Source organism: Sus scrofa, chromosome 4 (genome assembly GCF_054392235.1).
Source record: "Sus scrofa isolate SSC_HxYL_T2T_F1_AM1 chromosome 4, Sscrofa_HxYL_maternal_Yorkshire_Landrace_v2.0, whole genome shotgun sequence".
Lineage (NCBI taxonomy): Eukaryota > Metazoa > Chordata > Mammalia > Artiodactyla > Suidae > Sus > Sus scrofa.
The window spans coordinates 93346867-93367908 of NC_139386.1; the positions used below are offsets into that span (position 1 = coordinate 93346867).

Here is a 21042-nt window from a genome sequence, read left to right on the forward strand (position 1 = left end):
TATAAGAAAGCCATCAGAATGTGTCAGGATGGAGTGAGGCCTGCATTGAGGTTCAGACCAAGGGCAGGAGTTTAAGGACCACCCTTCTGCTGATTTTAATAAGTGCCATGGCAGCCCTAGTTTGACCTTATACCTTATTACCTGATATCTAGGATGAGCTACTATGAGAAAGAGGAAGAGGTGGTCTTTTCTCAGCCCCACTCCTCTTGGATTATAAAAACTGTACCCCACCTAATCCTCAGGGCAGAGCCTCCTTGCCTGCTCATTTGCCTCTCTCACAAGCATCCTACCTTAATAAATCTGTTTCTTGCCTATCACTTTTTCTCTTACTGAATTCCTTCTGTGCTGAAACACAAAGAACCTGAACATCAGTAAGTCCAGACACCAGGTGAATTATTCTAATTCAAAATCCATGGATTCAAGCTCCAATCTGGGTTTTGGCTGGATTCAAGTCCCAATCTGGGTTCTGGCTAGGTTCAAGTCATTCATGCCATCAGTTTCGTTTTGGCTTGACACTCACCAGGAAGTGAACCCAATTTCCGAGTAACAGTTGGGGGCCAAAAAATGTGGCCAGGCAGAAATGTGTTTGTAGTGTAAGCTCTGACAGTATTTTCAATTTTGGAATATAAGTGCCTGACTTAAGCTTTTGATTGCCAAGACATCCATTCAAAAGGCAGCCCCTTCAAAGAAGGCTATCTCAGTTAGACACAGTACCAACCACACGAGTAGATAAAGAGCCAGCCCACGTTCTATGGCCTCCTCACCCACTGAGGATTCTTAGTTTTAGAGATCTTCATGGATTTCAATAAATGACCCATTGGGATACATGGGGTTTTTGTTGTTGGTTTTTTCTCATCCTGTGTTTTATATTCCTCTTATGTTTTAAATTCACCCCAAAGAGTGAGCTCCCACCCAAAACCCCAGGCACCCACCCTCAACCCTAGTAAAAGCAGAACCCATGCCCATGTGCACTCTCTGACTCCCTATGACCTTGAAACAGGAGGGAAGCAGGCAGGGCCTTTTTTTTTTTTTTTTTTTTTTTTCTGTCTTTTTGCCTTTTCTAGGGCCGCTCCCTCGGCATATGGAGGTTCCAAGGCTAGGGGTTCAATAGGAGCTACAGTTGCCGGCCTACACCAGAGCCACAGCAACACAGGATCCAAGACGAGTCTGCAGCCTACACCACAGCTCACGGTAAAGCCAGATCCTTAACCCACTGAGCAAGGCCAGGGATAGAACTCGCAACCTCATGGTTCCTAGTCAGATTTGTTAACCACTGAGCCACAACAGGAACTCCAGGGCATAACTTTTTAAAAATTACATAGCCATTGAGTGTGGAGAGACATCTTCCTGATGTATTTTCTAAGCCCTAAGGAAACTATAAGTTGGAAAAGTGCTTATTCATGCTGATGTGGAATTTAGCTATAAGTAACTATAAATAAGGGGCTAGAGGGAACTTGGCTTGGCTCAGCATTAGCTGAGAGGACAAGGTGTTGACCTTGGAAAATTGGGTCAGCTCAAGTCAGAAAACTGCTCAAGCAAGCACTGGTTGTTCCTCCAGATGATATGCATGGATAGATAGCTGACTCCAGCCTTATGGATGCCCTTTACATATAGAGTGTAAGAGTAAAGGTCAGAGTTAAAATACAAAGTGACTGGAGGCAGAGGGCCTTGGGGTTTCTATTTTCTCACATTTTTTACATTCCTGAGAGCACAATAAAGACTATGAGGCATCAACATGACATTTGAGGGTCTTGATCCATGAGGTCTTGAGTTCCCTGGTCCCATCTTTAAACTTTACTCTGTCTTTCATTGTTGCCATTTAACTTTTTTTTTTTTTTTTTTTTTTTTGGTCTTTTTGCCATTCCTTGGGCTGCTCCTGTGGCATGTGGATTGAATCGGAGCCGTAGCCGCCGGCCTAGCCAGAGCTACAGCAACGCAGGATCCGAGCCACGTCTGCAACTACAGCTCACGGCAATGCCGGATCCTTAACCCACTGAGCAAGGGCAGGGATCGAAACCGCAACCTCATGGTTCCCAGTCGGATTTGCTAACCACTGAGCCACCACAGGAACTCTCCGTTTAACATTTCTTAAGCTTTGCGGGGCCGCCCTTCGGCTCGCTCGAGCTGGTCTCGCCAATTGAGTATACAACAAAAACTGGTTCGAACCCATTAGGCCCAAGATCACTGAAGGTTTGTCTTCCAGTGGACCTTGAGCCTCATTCTATGATCATTGTAAGGCATTAGCAGCTAAACGACATGCCCACAGGTACCATGACAGTTCTGAGGCCTACCATAAACGGGCAAAAAGTGTGCGGTGGCTCAGTTCTTAGAAATCTTCAAAAGACAAAAAAAAAAAAAAAAAAAAAAAAAAAAAAAAAAAAAAAGGGAGTTCCCGTCGTGGCGCAGTGGTTAACGAATCCGACTAGGAACCATGAGGTTGCGGGTTCAGTCCCTGGCCTTGCTCAGTGGGTTAACGATCCGGCGTTGCCGTGAGCTGTGGTGTAGGTTGCAGACGCGGCTCGGATCCGGCGTTGCTGTGGCTCTGGTGTAGGCCAGTGGCTACAGCTCTGATTCAACCCCTAGCCTGGGAACCTCCATATGCCGCGGGAGCGGCCCAAGAAATAGCAACAACAACAACAAAAAGACAAAAAAAAAAAAAAAAAAATTAATTAATTAAAAAAAAAAAAAAAAGAAATCTTCACCCCCTTTCTGAATAGTTGGAATAATCCTCCCACCTGTTAGCATATGAAATTACCCAGCCTATAAAACTAAACCACACTACATTTCCAGGCTGCTCTCTCACATTTTGGGATGGATGGACTATGTTCTGTCTATGGAATGTATATCTTCCAGGCTGCTCTCGCCTTCTGAGATGGCCCACACTCTTATCAATAAATCTACTTTTACTTATCCCTTCCCTCTCACTAAAAATGCCTTCTGCACTTAGATGTAAAGAACTTGAACTTCAGTAAGTCCTGAGACTAAGTGTATAATTTTAATTAAAAGACAATGAGTTCAAGTCCCAGTGTGAGCTTTGTCTAGGTTCTGGTTCCAGCCCCTAGCTTTAAGTCCCAATCTGAGTCGTGGGGTTTCAGTCTCACTGTGTTACCCAAAGTGTGCTATGCAATTTCCAGGTCTTGGCAAGTAATACGTCTCTATTTTTTTCAGTTTCCTAGTAGTTATTGCTCAAGGGCACCTTGCAATGATAAGAAGTAAAAGAACTGGTCCAACAACCACACTGGTTATTGATAGAAAGACAAGCACAAAACAAGGTTGCACCCCATTTATAGCTGGGGTCCTACTGACTTGACAGCTCTTATAGGAATTATCTTTCTCCTGGCAACTTTAGTGAGTGGCTCTGGATCTTGGGAGTGCTAGTATGTTTTGCTCTCTAGTTTTTAAGGCCTTCTCCCTAAGCTAAATGGCTCTAGGTACCCAGAGGACAGAAAAACGTTCCCAAAACAAACAGCGATAAATATAGAACATAAGATTTTATTTATTTATTTATTTATTGGCCCCACTCGCAGCATGCATCCAAACTATGCCACAGCAGAGACCTGAGCCCCAGCAGCAACAATACTGGGCCCTTAACCCACTATGCCACCAGGTAATTCCCATGGATTTTTTTTTAAGTTGAGTAAATCCGTATTTTACTTATTGGTTTATTTTTATTGAAATACAGTGATTTATAGGATTCTTTAGGATTCTTTTTTTTTTTTTTTCTTTCTGGCCATACCTGTGCCATGTGGAAGTTCTCAGGCCAGGGATCCAAACCACACCATAGCAGTGACAACACCAGGTCCTTAACCCTCTGAGCCACAGAGTAACTCTTACAGGATTATTTTATTTTATTTTATTTTTATTTTTTTGGTCTTTTTAGGGCTACACTCTTGGCATATGGAAGTTCCCAGGCTAGGGAATCAGAGCTGTAGCTGCTGGGCTATGCCACAGCAACACAAGATCTGAGCCACATCTGTGACCTACACCACAGCTCACAGAAAGGCTGGATCCTTAACCCACTGAGCAAGACCAGGGATCGAACCTGTGTCCACATGGATGATAGTCAGATTCGTTACTACTGAGCCAAGACAGGAACTCCTCTTTTAATTTCTAACTCAATTGAAGAGTTTCTCTTGACATAAAGAAGCAAATCGAAGACAATGGAGTTCCCATTGTGGCTCAGCAGTAATGAACCCGATTAGTATCCCAGGCTGGCGGTCCAATCGGAGCTATGGCTGTCGGCCTACACCACAACTACAGCAACGCCAGATCCAAGCATGGATCCAAGACATCTAAGCCATGTCTGTGACCTGCACCAGAGCTCTCAGTAGTGCTGGATCCTTAACCCGCTGAGCAAGGCCAGGGATCAAACCCAAAACCTCACGGTTCCTAGTCGGATTCACTTCCCCTGCGAACTCCCATAAACTAGTGAGTTTTGCATTATCATAGTGTGACTAAAATTTTTTAAGGGGATCTATAAGATTTCTGTGTCTCTACATATGTTTGTCTATATACACATGTTATAAATATGTGATTTGTTTCCAACTCTGGTTCATGTTGCCAAAATAAATTTGTAAAAGAGCTCTATTTAATTGGCTGAAAGAAAACTAAGCAATTATATAAGTCTAGTATACTCTCAGAAATAAGGAAATTAACTCAAATATTTTTCAAGTTCACATGATCTAGGAGAACCTTTTGTAAATAAAAGCTGGTTTAGTTTGTCAGTTTAATCAAAACAGCCATGTCTTTATAGTTATCAGCATTAAATATGATACTTTGTAACTGAACAGGACCCAATGGGGCCTTTTTGGGACAGACCCCTTCCTCATATCCTTTGCTTTAGCTCCTGTCTAAAATCCTTAGATAACAATATCTGATGCCCATTTCCCGATTTGTTTTGCAGATGCTAAAACCACCACCAAGTGGGAGAAATTAACTACATGATCCTGAGCAGTAGCTTCCAGACCTACTGGCACTTCAGGACTCATAGTGTTAGCCCTGCAACATTGCCATTACTTCACCACCTCCAATCAGAGAATTGTGCATGAGCTGTTCACATATCCTGGGATACCCTGCCCTTACTTTGCCTTTAAAAATGCTTTGCTGAAACCCGTTGAGGAGTTTGAGGTTTTTGAGCACTAGCTATCCTAAACTCCTTGCTTGGCACTGTGCAACAAATGATGAACTTTCCTTCACCACAGCCCAGTATCAGTAGATTGGCTTTGTTGAACACAAGCTAGTGGACCCAAGTTTTGGTCAGGAACACTTTTATTCTACCTGCATTTACTAAAAGTCAAATAAGTTCATGTTATCTCTGTTACAGAATTTGTCAGCAAGAAAGATAACTTAAGATGAAGCTTAGCCGTTTAATGTCTCATTAAATTTTTATTTATTTATTTATGTCTTTTTGCCTTTTCTAGGGCCGCTCCCGAGGCATATGGAGGTTCCCAGGCTAGGGGTCTAATCGGAGCTGTAGCCTTTGGCCTATGCCAGAGCCACAGCAACACAGGATCCGAGCCACGTCTGCAACCTACACCACAGTTCACGGCAATGCCGGATCCTTAACCCACTAAGCAAGGCCAGGGATCAAACCCGAAACCTTGTGGTTCCTAGTCGGATTCGTTAACCACTGCAACACGACGGGAACTCCTCATTAAATTTTTATAAGCAACCTAAACATAATCGTTAAGAATAAATTAGATATGGTACAAGTTTATAAGTAAACTTTTTAAAAACAATTATGCTTTATGATACATCTACTTAAAAATAGTTTCTAGGAGTTCTCATTGTGGCTCAGTGGGTTAAGGACCCAATGTTGTCTCTTTGAGGATGTGGGTTTGGGTTCAATCCCTGGCCTAGCTCAGTGGGTTAAGGATCCCGCATTGCAAAGCAGCTCAGATCTAGTGTTGCCATGGCTGTGGCATAGGCCCCAGCTGCAGCCCCCATTCGACCCCTGGCCTGGGAACTTCCATATGCCGCAGGTATGGCCCTAAAAAGAAAAAAAGTTTCCAAAGTTTCCAAAATGTTTTTGGTAACTTAAAATCTTAAGTTTTGTGGGGTTTTCTTTTGGGGGGGATTGTTTTGTTTGTTTGGTCTTTTTTCAGGGCTACGCCAGCGGTATATGGAAATTCCCAGGCTAGGGGTTGAATCAGAGCTGTAGCTGCTAGCCTACGCCACAGCCACAACAATGCCAGATCCAAGCCTCATCTGCTACCTACACCACAGCTCAGGGCAACACTGGATCCTTAACCCACTGAGCAAGGCCAGGGATCAAACCCAAGTCTTCTTGGATACAAGTCGAGTTTGTTACTGCTGAGCCACAATGGGAACTCCAAAACCTTAACGTCATACTAAAATAAATGATAGATATTCATTGAATATTTTTATCATTTGCAAGTAAGATAAAATACTGAAACATTAATTGCTGAACATGGGTTTATCTGCTTTTGGCTTCCCTTTACAGAGGAGCTAAAGATATTTCAGTCTCTTAGTAAACATGGTTTCTGCCACACTGAAAAGTTTTACTATGAGGAGGAATATACTTCTAGAAATTCTAAAATGTATTTATATATTTGCCAGTCCACAAGATGCTAGTGCTACAGACAGTCCACAGTTTCTCACTTTTTAATTTTCACCAGGAATTAAGGGATTCTGAGGGTAAAAGTTATAATAAATACATGTAATTAAAACTACTAGAAATAATATCAAAAATATCTCTATGCAAGGTATGGAGATGTGTTTTTGTTAAGGAAAAAAGAGTAATTTTGTCCTAAAGTAAAATGATAGTTCCAGAATTAGAAAGAGAAAAAATTAGGGAAAAACTTGAATGGAGGTAAAACAGTTGTAAAAAGTTTGTGGAAAAGTATTTTGGTGAAAGGAATTTTAAGTGCAGTTAAGCTGGAAGGTGTGGGTAAGGTTGGAACAGGTTTATTTAAGTTTTTTAAAATGTTAATATCAAAAATAGACCCATGCAAAATTAGACTTTGGTTTTCTGTTAAAAAAAAAAAGAAGAAAGTCTTATTGAACTGTCAGTTTGCTCTTGATAAGAGTGTGTGAACATTTCTTTTTAATTTTTTTACTCTTTGGGCAGTCTACTTGGACAGCAAAGATTTTGAGTTTTACTAAAATAATTTCTTGTGTTTTATGTTGTTATTTATCAGCTCTTTAATTACTTAAGAAAACCCAGTCTTCCCAATATTAAAAGAGCAAAGATTTATACACAATATAGTCTTTTGCATCTGCCTTTAAAATCATTTATTGTCACTCTAGTTAAATAGATAATTAAAGGAGTTCTCTTGTGGTGCAACAGGTTAAGAATACTGCAGTGGCATGGGTTTGATTCCCTGGCTCAGGAACTTCCACATGTATGAGTGCAGTCAGAAAGAAAGAAAGGAGGGAAGAGAGGGAGGGGGAGAGAGAGAGAGCGAGGGAGAGGGAGAGGGAGAGAGACAGAGAGAAAAGAAGGAAGGGAGGAAGGGAGGGAAAGAGGAATTCCCATTGTGGTGCAGTGGAAACAAATCTGACTAGAAACCATGAGGTTGAAGGTTCAATCCCTGGCCCCCCTGCTTGCTGTGGCTGTGGTGTAGGCTCCTATTAAACCACTATCCTGGGTATCTCCATATGCTGCAGGTGTGGACCTAAAAAGAAATGAAAAAAGAGAAAGATAATCCAGTATTATTTCATAATGTTCTGTGATCCTATTTAGTCAAATGTTCAAACTTTTTGCCTTCTTCACAAATTCCCCAAATCAAATTCTAAATGGAGTCCTTTTTTTTTTTTGCTGTACTCATGGCTTACAGAAATTCTTAGGCCAAGGATTCAATCAGAGCAAATGCAGTCTACACCGCAGTTGTGGCAACACTGGATCCTTTAACCTACTGCACCAGGGCAGGGATCAAACCTGCACCTCTGCAATAAATGAAATCTTTTTAACCTCAAAGGAACTTTGAGATTTCCCAGATACCCCCTGGAATTCTCAAGGGATTTGTCTCTCGGTTTGTACAATGAGAGATGTTGAGCCAATTAGGTCTATTTGGTATGTTAAATTATATGTGTTAACATTGTCAAATAAACAGTGATGATAGGAGATCCCTAGTGGCTGAGCTGGTTAAGGATCTGGCATTGCCATTGTTGTGGCTGTGATTGCTGCCTATGGCACAGGTTCAATCCCTGCTGGCACAGGAAATTCCGAATGCCACAGGCCTGACAAAAAAAAGAAAAGATGATTAAAAAAAAAGCCGTTGTAAATCTTCTTAGGGTATGTATATATATATATATATATATATATATATATATATATATGGCTATATGTTACTAATATAGGTATTCAAGAAGTTGTTTTACAGTGCTAGAAATTTGTCTCTTTTATTCAGTTTATTCTATTCAAAAAGTATGCTTATTGTTCAATTATCTTAAATTATTTTATGCCACAGAAATAAGTACATTTCCTTATCAAATGAACTGTCATCAGATTTTTATCCATGGGCATTTTTAAGTCTTTTTGTCATTAACAGACAGTTATTGTTTTACTTTAATGATTTTGCAAAAGAGAGATTCATGGAAAGGACCCTAGAAAGAATTCTTGACCACTGACACTTGCCGAATTACCAGCTGTCAAAACTTGTGTGTATATTTCACAGCGGAAAAAGACTCCACCTGACATCTGGTCCAGTACAAATGCTGGAGACCTCAAAATCAAGCTTGTTAGAACTACAAGCTGCTGTCATCATGAACTAGAATTCTTCCAACATTTAAAAACATTTTAAAAAATGGAACAAGTATCCTGGTCCCTTCCACTCTCATCATGAAACACTTTCTCCCCTTTGTACCTGCTCCATCATTCTTCTTTTCTACCTGTCACTTTTACAGATAATGCTATCATCTGTATTTCTGGGGCTTTTGCAAAAGGGAAGACCTATTTGATTATTGGGTTTGCCACCAAAGACCCCACTAGGCCTAGGATGCTGGTGATCCTATAGTTCTGCCTGTTACAAATTTCTCCCTGATTTCCTTTTTATTTTTTTATTTTTTTCATTATAGCTGGTTTACAGTGTTCTGTCAATTTTCTATTGTACAGCAGGGTGACCCAGTTACACATACATAATTTCTCACATTATCATGCTCCATCATAAGTGACTAGACATAGTTCCCAGTGCTTTACAGCAGGATCTCATTGCCTATCTATTCCAAAGGCAATAATCCATATCAATTAACCCCAAACACCCCATCCGTCCCACTCTCTCCCCCTCTCCCTTGGCCACCACAAGTCTGTCCTCCAAGTCCATGAGTTTCTTTTCTGTGGAAAGGTTCATTTGTGCCGTATATTAGATTCCAGTTATAAGTGATATCATATGGTATTTGTCTTTCTCCTTCTGATTTACTTCATTCTATGAGGGTCTCTAGTTCCATCCATGTTGCTGCAAATGGCATTATGTCATTCTTTTTTATGGCTGAGTAGTATTCCATTGTGTATATATACCACATCTTCCTAAGCCAATCATCTGTTGATGGACATTTAGGTTGTTTCCAAGTCTTGGCTATTGTGAATAGTGCTACAGTGAACATGCAGGTGCATGTATCTTTTTCAAGGAAAGTTTCATCCAGATATATACCCAAGAATGGGATTGCTGGGTCATATGGTAGTTCTATGTATAGTTTTCTAAGGTATCACCATACTGTTTTCCATAGTGGTTGTACCAACTTGCATTCCCACGAACAGTGTGGGAGGGTTCCCTTTTCTCCACACCCTCTCCAGCATTTGTTATTTGTGGACTTATTAATGATGGCCATTCTGACTGGTGTGAGGTGGTACCTCATGATACTTTTGATTTGCATTTCTCTAATAATCAGTGATGTTGAGTATTTTTTCATGTGCTTGTTGGCCACCTGTATACCTTCTTTGGAGAAATGTCTGTTCAGGTTTTTTGCCCATTTTTAAATTGGGTTATTGTCTTTTTTGCTGTTGAGTTGTATAAGTTGTTTGTATATTTTAGAGATTAAGCCCTTGTCAGTTGCATCATTTGAAACTATTTTCTCCCACTCCCTGATTTCCAATAATACCTCAGTTTCTCTGGACTAAATTAAATCCCCTCTCTATCTTGTCAGATTCCTAATCCTTTTGTCTTTTTTGTTGTTGTTGTTGTTGTTACTATTTCTTGGGCCGCTCCCGCAGCATATGGAGGTTCCCAGGCTAGGGGTTGAATCGGAGCTGTAGCCACTGGCCTACACCAGAGCCACAGCAACGCCGGATCCGAGCCGCGTCTGCAACCTACACCACAGCTCACGGCAACGCCGGATCGTTAACCCACTGAGCAAGGGCAGGGACCGAACCCGCATCCTCATGGTTCCTAGTCGGATTCGTTAACCACTGCACCACGACGGGAACTCCCAGATTCCTAATCCTGACCCTGCAAATCAATTTCTCTGCTTCCAGTTAACAAATAATAGAAAGAGAAATCAGAACTATACCTCTGTGCAGCCTGCAGAAGTAGACTTACATCTTAAATCATAACTCATCTGACCTCCAGGGCTATAAGCTTTCCAATTCTGAGCCTTGCCTGATCACTCTGCACTCCCACTCCAATATTCACCATGGGAATAACACTTTTGGTGATGCCACCTGTGCTCTTCCTTTATTCACCTTTATCTGTGGAAGATTAGCGTACCCTCATGCATGAGGAGCTCAATGTTTATTTTATTTTTTTGTCTCTCTCTCTCTCTCTCTTTTAGTGCTGCACCCACGGCATATGGAGTTTCCCAGGCTAGGAGTCAAATTGGAGCTTTAGCCACTGGCCTATGCCATAGCCACATCTGCAATCTGCACTGTAGCTCACAGCAACACCAGATCCTAAACACACTGAGCGAAGCCAGGGATTGAACCTGAGTCTTCATGGATGCTAGTCGGGTTTATTACCACTGAGCCACAATGGGAACTCCTTCAGTGTTTGAATATTTGGGAAATGGTGGGAAGCTGTGGTCTGAGCTAACTATGTCTCCAACTGTCCAAGGCCTCACTTGGGCTGCACCTAAAAAATATTACATTACATTACATTACATTACATTACATTACATTACATTACATTAACTAGGAGGCATTCATGATTCAAAATTTGCTTCTTACAGCAGAACAATGTAAATCAATTATAGTTCAAAAAACTTTTAAAAATGAAAAAAAAAAAAAAGGAGTTCCCATCGTGGTGCAGTGGAAATGAATCTGACTAGGAACCATGAGGTTTCGGGTTTGAACCCTGGCTTTATTCGGTTAAGGATCTGGCGTTGCTGTGAGATGTGGTGTAGCTCTTGAAGATATCACAGAATCAACTGCCAAAAAACTGCTGCCCAACGAAAATCCCTAGATTCTCTGGTCAAAGTTGTTCTTAAAATAGCTTTAGATTATATTTTAGCTGAGCAAGAAGTGTTTGTGCTATAGCCAATACCACTTGTAGCACTTCGATTAATGCTTCTGGGAAAGTTGAAACTCAGCTACCTAAAGTCACTAAAAAGCCACTTGGTTTAAGAAAGTGTCTCCTTCAATGCGGTCTTTCTTTGATATATTTAAGCTGTTTGGGGCCATGAGGACTGTGGCTTTGGAGTGCCCTCCAAACGCTGGGAATCATTCTACTTATAGTCATTATATTACATTATAGTCATTATAGTCTCCCTAACGCTCTGCATCTTCTCAAAAGCTTTAAATGGGTGTGTGTAGCTGTTGGAGACCAGACCAATGGTCTCCCAGCCAAATGATCTCCAAGCCAACTATGGGACTGAGACCTCAATATTGTTATCTATGAATTCCAGTCAGTGAGCCAAACTGATTCCAACATCAAGCAGAAGTTGTAGCTCAGAGTCATGTCAATACTTTAGTTTTGATCAATACTCTCAGTACAAATGAAAGCATGATCAAAGGAGGATACAACTGGTAAAGTTACCTATCAGGACCCTTAAAATAGAGACTGCCCAGGGGCCTAGACCACACCACATGTCTAAACCTAAGTCAGTCTGCACTTACAAAGAACACCAATACAAGCGACCTAACATACACCAGTCACAATCTTCCAATTCATCTTTAGCTAATTTGCCGTATGCTAAGAATATGAACTACTGGCCTTGTGGGGAATTCATAAACCTCCTAGCCAATCGTGCTTTGTTTCCACTTTGCCTCTTCCGAGGCTCTATAAAACTCATAATTGCTCAAAATCCCTCACAAAAAGTGTTCCACTGCTTCAGAGTCCCTATAATCCCCCAATCCATTGATTGCTTTCCATAGAATATAGAACTTCTAACTTGATCCTTAAATTTTTTTTCTTTTCTTTTCTTTTTTTTCTTTTTAGGGCCACAACGACAGCATATGGAAGTTCCCAGGCTAGGGGTCGAATCAGAGATACAGCTGCCAGCCTACACCACAGCCACAGCAACTCGGGATCCAAGCTGCATCTGCAACCTAAACCACAGCTCACGGCAACGCCCGATCCCCAGCCCACAGAGCGAAGCTAGTGATCAAACCTGAATCCTCATGGATACTAGCCGGCTTCTTTTCCCTGGCACCACAGTAGGAACACCAAATCCTTAATTGTTCTGACAGGCAAAAACAAACAGCAATATATAGTTAAAATACTAATGATAGGGAAACAACAGGATAGTTATACAGACAGTTAGGGGATTATAGATAGGGAACTTTGAGGAAACCACTGTAAGGTAATGCTCAGGCAAGAAAGCTATCAGATCATCTAGAAATGAAACAGGCTTAACTATAAAGCCAAAGACAAAAACACAACATAAGTGCCTAGCCTTTAAGTAAAAGAAAGAGGATAAATCCTACCTGGTGAGTAGAGAATGAAGATACTTAGAAAGAAGTACAGGAATCAAGGGATGGGTGATATTCAAAAGTAAAAACCCTCACTATACAAAAACTAACATGATTAAACATATTTTAACATGTGTTGAAAAACATTATGCTGGTCAGAATGAGTGCCATGAGAGTCATACTTCAAACTTATATGGAAAAATACTCTTCTGCACCATTTGAAGTAGAACAGAGTAAGCCTGAGGTCTACACAAAGAATAAGGAACAAGGTGGTTTTCTTCCCTGAACTTTCATATGACTGTAAATATGTAGCAAAAGGGATGAAACGAGAGGAAATTACGAAGGGTGAAATATATAGAAGAGAGAAGGACAAATATATGTAGAACCAAAAAAATAAACACTAAAAACAAAAAAATATGTGCAAAAAGTAAAAAGACAGAGTAGAAAACAAAAAAAGATTGGGAAAACACAAGAATAGAGGAGGGACCAATTGGAACAAGGGAGTAATAGACAAAAAGGAAGAAAGAGTATGCCCAAAGTCGATAAGCAACAAGGATTTACTGTATAGCATGGGGGAGGGACTCGAGTCACACACAATCATCACCTATCATGGAGATCTCTCTTTCACTCGCTCTCGCTCTCGCTCTCTCTTTGGATAGACAGACAGACACACAGACAGACAGAGAGTCAGTCAGCCAGCCAGATGAGTATGAGTCACTCTGGCAAACACCTGAAGCGAAGGGGTATGGCAAAGCCAGTACGCTTTTCTTAAAATTAAAACAGCAAAGAGAGAGGCCAATGGGACAAATGCGAGGGCGGGGTCCTTGACAAGGTGGGATTTGCTTGCAAGAGCAGGGGGTGTGTCGAGGGTGGAGGCGGAGGTGGGGCGGTGGGCTGCTGGTGAGGAAGCAAGAGCTGTGGTGGGACCGGGAGGTGCCGGGAGAGCGAGGGCTCTGCTCCAAAAGAGGACCGAGCTGTTGCATGGGCCGGGAATCGAACCCGGGCCTCCCGCGTGGCAGGCGAGAATTCTACCACTGAACCACCCATGCACCGGTGGCCGCTGCCGCCCGACGTTGCCCCAGCGGGGCTGGCCACCAACCGCCGGGCAGCGGTTCCTGCTCGCCCGCGGGCTCCTGCTCCCTTTGAGCCGAAGGCGGACGCCTGTGGCCTGCAAGAGGGGCTCCGGGCCCCGCGGAGGGCCCCAGGGCGCGGCGCTGTCCGGAGGCCTGGAGGCAGGGACGGAGGGTCGGAGGGTCGGAGGGTCGGAGGGTCGGCGGGGCGGAGGGTCGGCGGGGCGGAGGGTCGGCGGGGCGGAGGCCCACCCGGCCCATTTTGCGCCTTCTCTGCCGTCCAGGGCCGCCGCAAGAGCGTCGGCATCGCCAGAAGCAGCCACGAGCCGAAGCAGGCTGGCGCGCGCCCGAATCCCAGCCAGGGCAGGCGATGCGCGCCCGCTGCGGCTGAGCGCCTATGTTCCCCTCAGCCACCGCTGCCCCCCACCCCCACCCCGCCCCCCGCCCCCGACGCCGAGTCCCTCCGGCGGCCGGCTTTCTGGCTGGTGTGGAGCGGGCGGGCGGGCATCGGAGCTCGGGCTGTGCGGGGACGGCGAGCGTGAGAGATGGACCTGCCGGGTCTGCCAAGGGTGTCGGAGCCTCGCTCCGAAGAAGCGCTCGGGCCGGCCAGCGCTCTGCGGAGGGGTCCGGCTCGGGTGCGTTGGTCGTGAGGCGCAGGCACTCGGACTGCGGGCGGGGAGGGGCGGGGGGGATGGCGGACAGTCGGGTGAGGGAGGGCGCCGGGGGGTGGTTGGGTCCGGCCGGGGCAGCGGCTTCCCGCGCGTGAACGTGCGCTGTGGCGCGCAGGTGGGTGGCGGGCGGCGGCCGGGGGCCCGACGTCTGCGGGTGGGTGCCGGGCATCCCAGGGCCGTGGCAGGGACTCACGCGCCAGGCCTGCGTCCAGGGAGGGCCCCGTACCGGCGGGCGAGCAGGAAGGCTGGGCTGCACGTGTCCCCGGAGGCAGGCCGCGGTGGCCAGTGGGCGGGGAAGGCCCCGAGGCGAGAAAGCGCCGCGCGCGGGCACGCACCCCACGCAGACCCGCCACCTCAGTGTGGGTGTGGAGGGCAGGGAATGTGCAGGCGGGCGGGCCGGCCGGCTTGGCGGCAAGGACGGGATGTTGGACGGGAGCGAGAGCGGCTGGCGGCAGAAGCGGAGGAAAGGCTGGGAGGGCGAGCCGCGGGCAGCAGTCCGCGGGCAGCAGTGCGAGGGCGAAGCGTGGAGGGCTTTCCCCACGCGGCCGGTCTGCGTGGGGCGGTGGGGGCGGGGTGGGGCGGAGCGGCGGGCCGGCCGGAGCCGGGGCCGGAGCCGGAGCCCGAGCCGGAGCCGGAGTGAGGAAGGAAAAACAGCCATCGCAAGCAGGTGAGGAAAGATGGGCTGCGAAGGGCCGAAGCTTGCTGGTGTAGGTGCAGGTAGGACGCGGGCGGCGGGGGCGTGTGGGTGTGTGTGGGAGCTGTGCGTCCGGGGAGGGCGCGTGTCCGCAGCAAAGCCAGTGGCCGGGGCGTTCCTCCTGGGCCATTTCTGTCGGGCCCGCGGGCTGTGGAGGGAGAGGCTTGGGTGTCGGGGGCCGGAGTTTGCAGAGGCCAAGCAAGAGTGCCAGGCGGGAAGGGACTGCAAGGCGGCAAGGGGCTGTGGCTCTACGCGGGGTGGGGTCCCGGGGAGGGGTGGGGACGTGGTTGGGCGGGGGGCAAAAGGCTGGCTTGTCAGGAGTGGGATTCGAACCCACGCCTCCAGGGGAGACTGCGACCTGAACGCAGCGCCTTAGACCGCTCGGCCATCCTGACGGCGGGCCGGAGCGCGTCGCCGCTCGGCTGGCTGCGACCCGACGCGCCGCCAAGTGCGGCGCCCTTGGGCGGACGCGGTGCTCCGCGCCGGGCGGGCGTCTGGGTGAGCGGGGGCCGGGCGCACGCCGGCCGTCGTGGAGCAAAGCTTTCGCCGCCGCGGTCGCCCTGTCGCGCAGCCCTGGCCCCGCACCCAGCCGGCCTCTGGCGGCGGCCCCCGCCCGCGCCTCTGCCCTCGCCCGGGCCGTGACGTGGCGAGGCGCGCGCCCGCCGCCACCTCGCAGCCCGGCTTGCCCTCTCGGGCCCACGGTGGGGGCACCAGGCAGCGCTCACCGGGAGTTTGCAGCGCCAGGTAGGGGCGGGGGTGGGGTGAGGGTGGGGCCGCGGGCCGCGGTCCGGGTCGCGGTCTGCTTCTTTGGAGGACGCGGGGTGCTTTGGCGTCGGGGCGGGGCGCGGGCACGTGCTGGCGGCCCCATGGTGGGCCGCGGGCCGAGGGCCGCGGGCAGGGGTAGGCGTCGGCAGGCAGCCGGAGAGGGGCCGGGTGGCCGGGCGGTGGCCGGGCGGTGGCCGCCGTCCTCGTTAGTATAGTGGTGAGTATCCCCGCCTGTCACGCGGGAGACCGGGGTTCGATTCCCCGACGGGGAGGCAACACGCCCTTTTTGGTGGCTGGCGCCGCTCGCTGGCCAGCCGCCTGGCCCCAAGGGCCCTTCGTCTCCTCATCCCCGCCTCCAGGCAGGCGCAGGGCGCCTGGGCGTGCCCGACCTGCCACCCTCGACCCCTTCCAGCCCTTGCCGTCCACCCCTCGCCCCGGCCGAGCGAGGGCCTCCTCTCGCCCCGGCCAGCGCCCGGCGACCTTGCGGCCCGCCCAAAGTGCCTGCCGCACCGGAGGCCCCTTGCGACGCCACGCTCGGCTGCCCGGCTGCCCAGCTGCCCGGCAGGCGGGCCCGGTGGGAAGCCGACGAGTCCCTTTCCCTGTGGGTTCGGGACGCTGGTGGCCTGGAGCTGGGAGCTGAGGCGCGCGGCGTGGAGCCCAGGGCCTCGGGGCGGCAGGGGAGCGAGGACGCCCCCGAGCGGCGGTGGGGCCGGTGGACGAGGGCCACGGCCTGGGGCTGGCGCCGGTGGGCGGCCGCTGGTGGCCAGGGCGTCGGGGCGCCGGGAATGCGCTTGGGCGAGCCCGGGCACGGCGTCCGGGCCCGACCCGGGCTGTGCAGCGTTGGTGGTATAGTGGTGAGCATAGCTGCCTTCCAAGCAGTTGACCCGGGTTCGATTCCCGGCCAACGCAGCGGGCCGTCTTTTGTTTTGTTTAGTCTGGGGGATTTTTGCCGAGCTCCGCGGGGCTCCGGCCCGGCCCCTGTGTGGGAGAGCTGGGAAGAGGGCGCACGGTGCCCGCCCCCAGGCCCGTGGCTTTTGGCGTGTGTGCGTGTGCGAGACGGAGGCGAGCGCGCGGCGTCTCTCCTAGCGAGCAGGGAGAGCGCTAGGCCACCGTGGATCGCCAGGTGCGGCGGGCGGCCCGACCTGGCAAGGCCGGGCCTTGGCAGCAAGGCGGCGCCAAGCGGGTGGCAGGGAGGTGCTGGGTCCAGCAGGGCCAGGCCAGGCGCCGAGCCCGACGCTCCCTGGTGGTCTAGTGGTTAGGATTCGGCGCTCTCACCGCCGCGGCCCGGGTTCGATTCCCGGTCAGGGAAGCCTTTCTTCTTCCACTCCGCCGGCCAACTTGCCGCAAAGCGCGCTGCCTCCACAAGCGCCCCTTTTAGCCCACGCGCGTCCCCCTCGCCGGGCAGCCACCCGGCCCCGTCCACCTCCAGCCCAAGCCGCGCCAGGCACCCTCCACCCACCCGGCCAAGCCTTTTGGCCTCCAGACGTTCGTCCACTCGAGGCCCACTCGACGCCTCGGGCGTCCGTCCTCCTCCGCCGCTGGAAGCTTGCCTCAGCCCCCAACACCAGCGGCCCGGGCAGCCCCTCTGCCCACCACCGGCCGCCCACGGGCGGGCAGCTTCCACCGTGCCTGGACTCGTTGGCAGCACTGCGCGGGTCCCGACCGCCCCCGCCGCCGCGTGCGCCGCCGCGAGGCCCCTCTTCCTTCCCTCGTGAGCTGCGGGTGCGGGTGTCGCTGGGAGCGCTGGTCCTGATGGGGCTTGGTGCTGGTGCTCGTTCGGATGCCTGTGCTGAGCGGCTGCTGCTCCTGCGATGGCGGCTGCTCCCTTTGCCCTCGCTGCTGCCACCACCACCGCCGCGGCCGCCGCGGCCGCCGCCGCCGCCGCCGCCGCCGCCCCGGCGGCAGAGGCTGCTGGCGTGGAAGTGGTGCTGCCGGTGTTGCTGGCTTGTGGAGCTGGTGCTGGCGCTGCTGTCTCTGTTAGAGGTGGTGGTGCTGGTCCTTACTGGTGCCGGTGGTGGTGCCGGTGGGTGGTGGCGGCAGAGGTGGTTGCGCTGGCGCAAGGCGCTAGTGAGGCGTTCACGCTGGCAAGTCAGCCAAGGGGAGGGACACACAGTTTCTTATCTGGCCCCCCTTGCCAGCAACCTGCTGCAGCCTGTTTAGGTCTTGGGCGGGCTTCGCCTTCCGTGGACTGCTCATTTGGTCTCAAGCTCCTGGTGGTCTTGGGCAGGGTAGGGGAGCTAGAGCCAGACAAACCATGCCGGGTGGTGGAGATGGGACCATGAGTGTGGACACTCATGCGTGCCTGGAGATACACACACACACACACACACACACACACACACACACACACACACACACGGTAGTGGAGGTAAGAGAGCGGGCTGATTCGGGAGGCCAGTCAGGAATCCTTAGCCCAGTAGGCGGGAGCAGGTGGAAGCAGACGCCTGAAAGGGTGGACTACCAGCCCCAGCCAACACTGTAGTCTAATTACATTACCATGCTCTCAGTCCTATCACAGAGAGGCAAGAATGTTACCTTGAGAATACCTCCCTCCCTCCCACAACACACACACACACACACACACACACACACACACACACCCCTCTCCCCTAGACATGACGTCTAACATGACCCCATTCTTGCCCAGCCACCTAGCTACCCAGAGTCCATTCCACCTCTCTCTGCAACCTATCTTCGTGGTCCCCCTTGGATACTCCCCCAAGGTAAATGGCAGACACCAGTCTGCTTTCAGCCTCTGTCAGTGGAGGTTTTCATGCCCGTTGGCATGTTTCTGCCTTAGGAGGCAAAGTGGACTGCCGGTGAATGGCACCAACCTGAGGCGGCGGTGGCGGCGGCGGCGGCAGAGATGGCACGGTGGCGGCAGAGGTGGCACGGTGGCGGCGGTACACGAGATGGGTTTTGACAAAGCGGGACCCCCCATGGAAAGGAGCCCCTGTGGGCAGAGGGGTGCTTCCCATCACCACAGGAGGTTACCTCAAGCCCTTCGCCGGTGCGTTGGGAGTGAGCGTGGGTGGGTGACAGGGCAGGACGAAGGTGTCTGTGGCCGTGGTTGGTGGCCGCCCCGTGCAAGTTTGGGAACAGAGTAAAACGACCCCGTAGAGTGGGGGTGGGCGTGAAGCGCCTGCTGGAAGGTGGGAGGAAAAGTTCGACCGCGACCGCGGTGTCCTGGCGGAGCTTGGGCGGGGCAGCAACGGGAGGTGTGGGTCTTGCGGGGACCTGGCCGCGAGGGCCGCCGGGTCACTCAGGCAGGGGCTCTGCAGAAGCCTGGGTGAAGCGGCGGTGGTGGCCCTTGCCCCGCCCCGCGCGGGATCTGGGTTAGGGCTGGGCATGGTGTAGGAGTGGGTCTGAGGGCCACGAGGGCGGCCAGGACCAGCGCCAGTGCGTCTTCCGGGCAGGATGTGTGAGACAGGGGCCCGGGGTACAGGGGAATCATGGCAGGTGGAGGAGCCCGTGCCCAGAGGCTGGGCGGAAGGGAGAGTGGCAAGCAGCGGGTGTGAGTGGGCTGTGGTGCCAGGGAGGTGGCGGGAGAAGACCCCCGTGGAGCGGCAGGAGAGCGGGCCAGACTGCTGTGTTGTGCGGCAACGTGCTCAGGCTAAACGGGAGTGAGGCTGTGGGGAGGGGAGAGGTAGGAAGCAGGGCAGGGCAGGGCAGAAACAGAGTTGGAGACAGGGGCTAGGCACCCTGCACATGAGGTGGGCGATCCCACTGCCCCAGAGACATATATAACCTCTCTCATCAGCAGCAACCACCATCACTTCTCATCTGGCTGTGTGTGGGTGCGTGCGTGCGCGCGAGCTTGTGGAGCCGTGGGACTGGTGGTGAGATTTGAAGAGTGCAAAGGAGAGCTCCCATAGGAACCAGCACTTGCACTCGTGAATATAGAGCCCAAAAGGATGAACCCTCTAATTCGAAAAGCTATATCCCCTCCCTCCCATGTTGGTATAGCCGCGTTGCCTGCCACAGCGAAAACATTGACAAAAACCCAAGCGCCCAACAATAGACAGTTGGCTGAAGAAGACAGAACGTGGAGTTCCCATTGTGGCTCAGCGGTTAAGGAACCTGACCGGTATCCTGAGGACACAGGTTTGATCCCCTGGCCTCGCTCAACAGGTCAAGGATCCGGTGTTGCCATGAGGTATGGCGTCGGTCGAAGACGTGGCTCGGACCCAGCGTGGCCGTGGCCTTGGCCGTGGCCGTGGTGTAGGCCGGCAGCTACAGTTCCGATTCGACCCCTAGCCCGGGCGTCTCCTTGTGCCAAGGGTACAGCCCTAAAAGTCCCCAAAGAAAAGAGGAAGAAGAGGAGGAAGAAGAAGAAGATGAGGAAGAGGAAGAGGAAGAAGAGGAGGAAGAAGAAGAAGACGAAGATGAAGACGAAGACGAAGACGAAGAAGAAGATGATGATGATGATGAGATAAAATAGATCTGCACTATGGAATCGTACTCTGCCGTGGAAAAGAATGGAGGAGTTCGTGTCATGGCTCCGTGGGATAAGGACCCGATGTTGTCTCTGTGAGGATGCGGGTTTGATCCCTGGCCTCGCTCAGTGGGTCAAGAACCGTGGCGTTGCCGCAAACTGTACAACAGGTCCCAGAGGCAGCTCGTGTCTGGCATTGCCCTGGCTGTGGTGTAGGTTGGAGCTGCAGCTTCAGTTCGAGCCCTGGCCCTACATAGGGGCTGATTGAAAAAAATAGAAAACAAAGAAAGAAAGGGAAGAAGGAAGAACGAAAAATGGAGAGAAGGAAGGAAGAAAGGCAGGAAGGAAAAAAGGAAGAGTGGAGAATGGAAGGGAGGGAGGGAGGGAGGGAACGGGAAGGAAGGAAGGAAGGAAGATGGAAAGGAAGAAAGAGAAGGAAGGCAAGAGAGAGTGGAATGGAGGGAGGAAGAATGGTGGGGCAGGGGGAATGGCAGGAAGGAAAGAGGCAGGAGGGAAGAAAGCAAGGAACGCAGTCAAAGGACCTCCGTCATGGGATCCAGAAAGGCCCGCTCCCAGGTATATATCGAGAAAAGTTGACAACTCTC

The 21042-nt window shown here is 50.6% G+C and overlaps 5 non-coding genes across 5 annotated transcripts; 3 read left to right on the forward strand and 2 right to left on the reverse strand.

The window, feature by feature from the left end:
- Positions 1–13780: 13780 nt before the first annotated feature.
- On the reverse strand, positions 13781–13851 carry TRNAG-GCC (transfer RNA glycine (anticodon GCC)). The gene has a single exon. It is a non-coding gene; the product is annotated as a tRNA-Gly (tRNA).
- A 1698-nt stretch (positions 13852–15549) lies between these two features.
- Positions 15550–15632, reverse strand: TRNAL-CAG (transfer RNA leucine (anticodon CAG)). Its single transcript has one exon. It is a non-coding gene; the product is annotated as a tRNA-Leu (tRNA).
- A 570-nt stretch (positions 15633–16202) lies between these two features.
- Positions 16203–16274, forward strand: TRNAD-GUC (transfer RNA aspartic acid (anticodon GUC)). Its single transcript has one exon. It is a non-coding gene; the product is annotated as a tRNA-Asp (tRNA).
- Positions 16275–16839: 565 nt separating this feature from the next.
- On the forward strand, positions 16840–16911 carry TRNAG-UCC (transfer RNA glycine (anticodon UCC)). The gene has a single exon. It is a non-coding gene; the product is annotated as a tRNA-Gly (tRNA).
- A 328-nt stretch (positions 16912–17239) lies between these two features.
- TRNAE-CUC (transfer RNA glutamic acid (anticodon CUC)) lies at positions 17240–17311 on the forward strand. The gene has a single exon. It is a non-coding gene; the product is annotated as a tRNA-Glu (tRNA).
- Positions 17312–21042: the final 3731 nt, after the last annotated feature.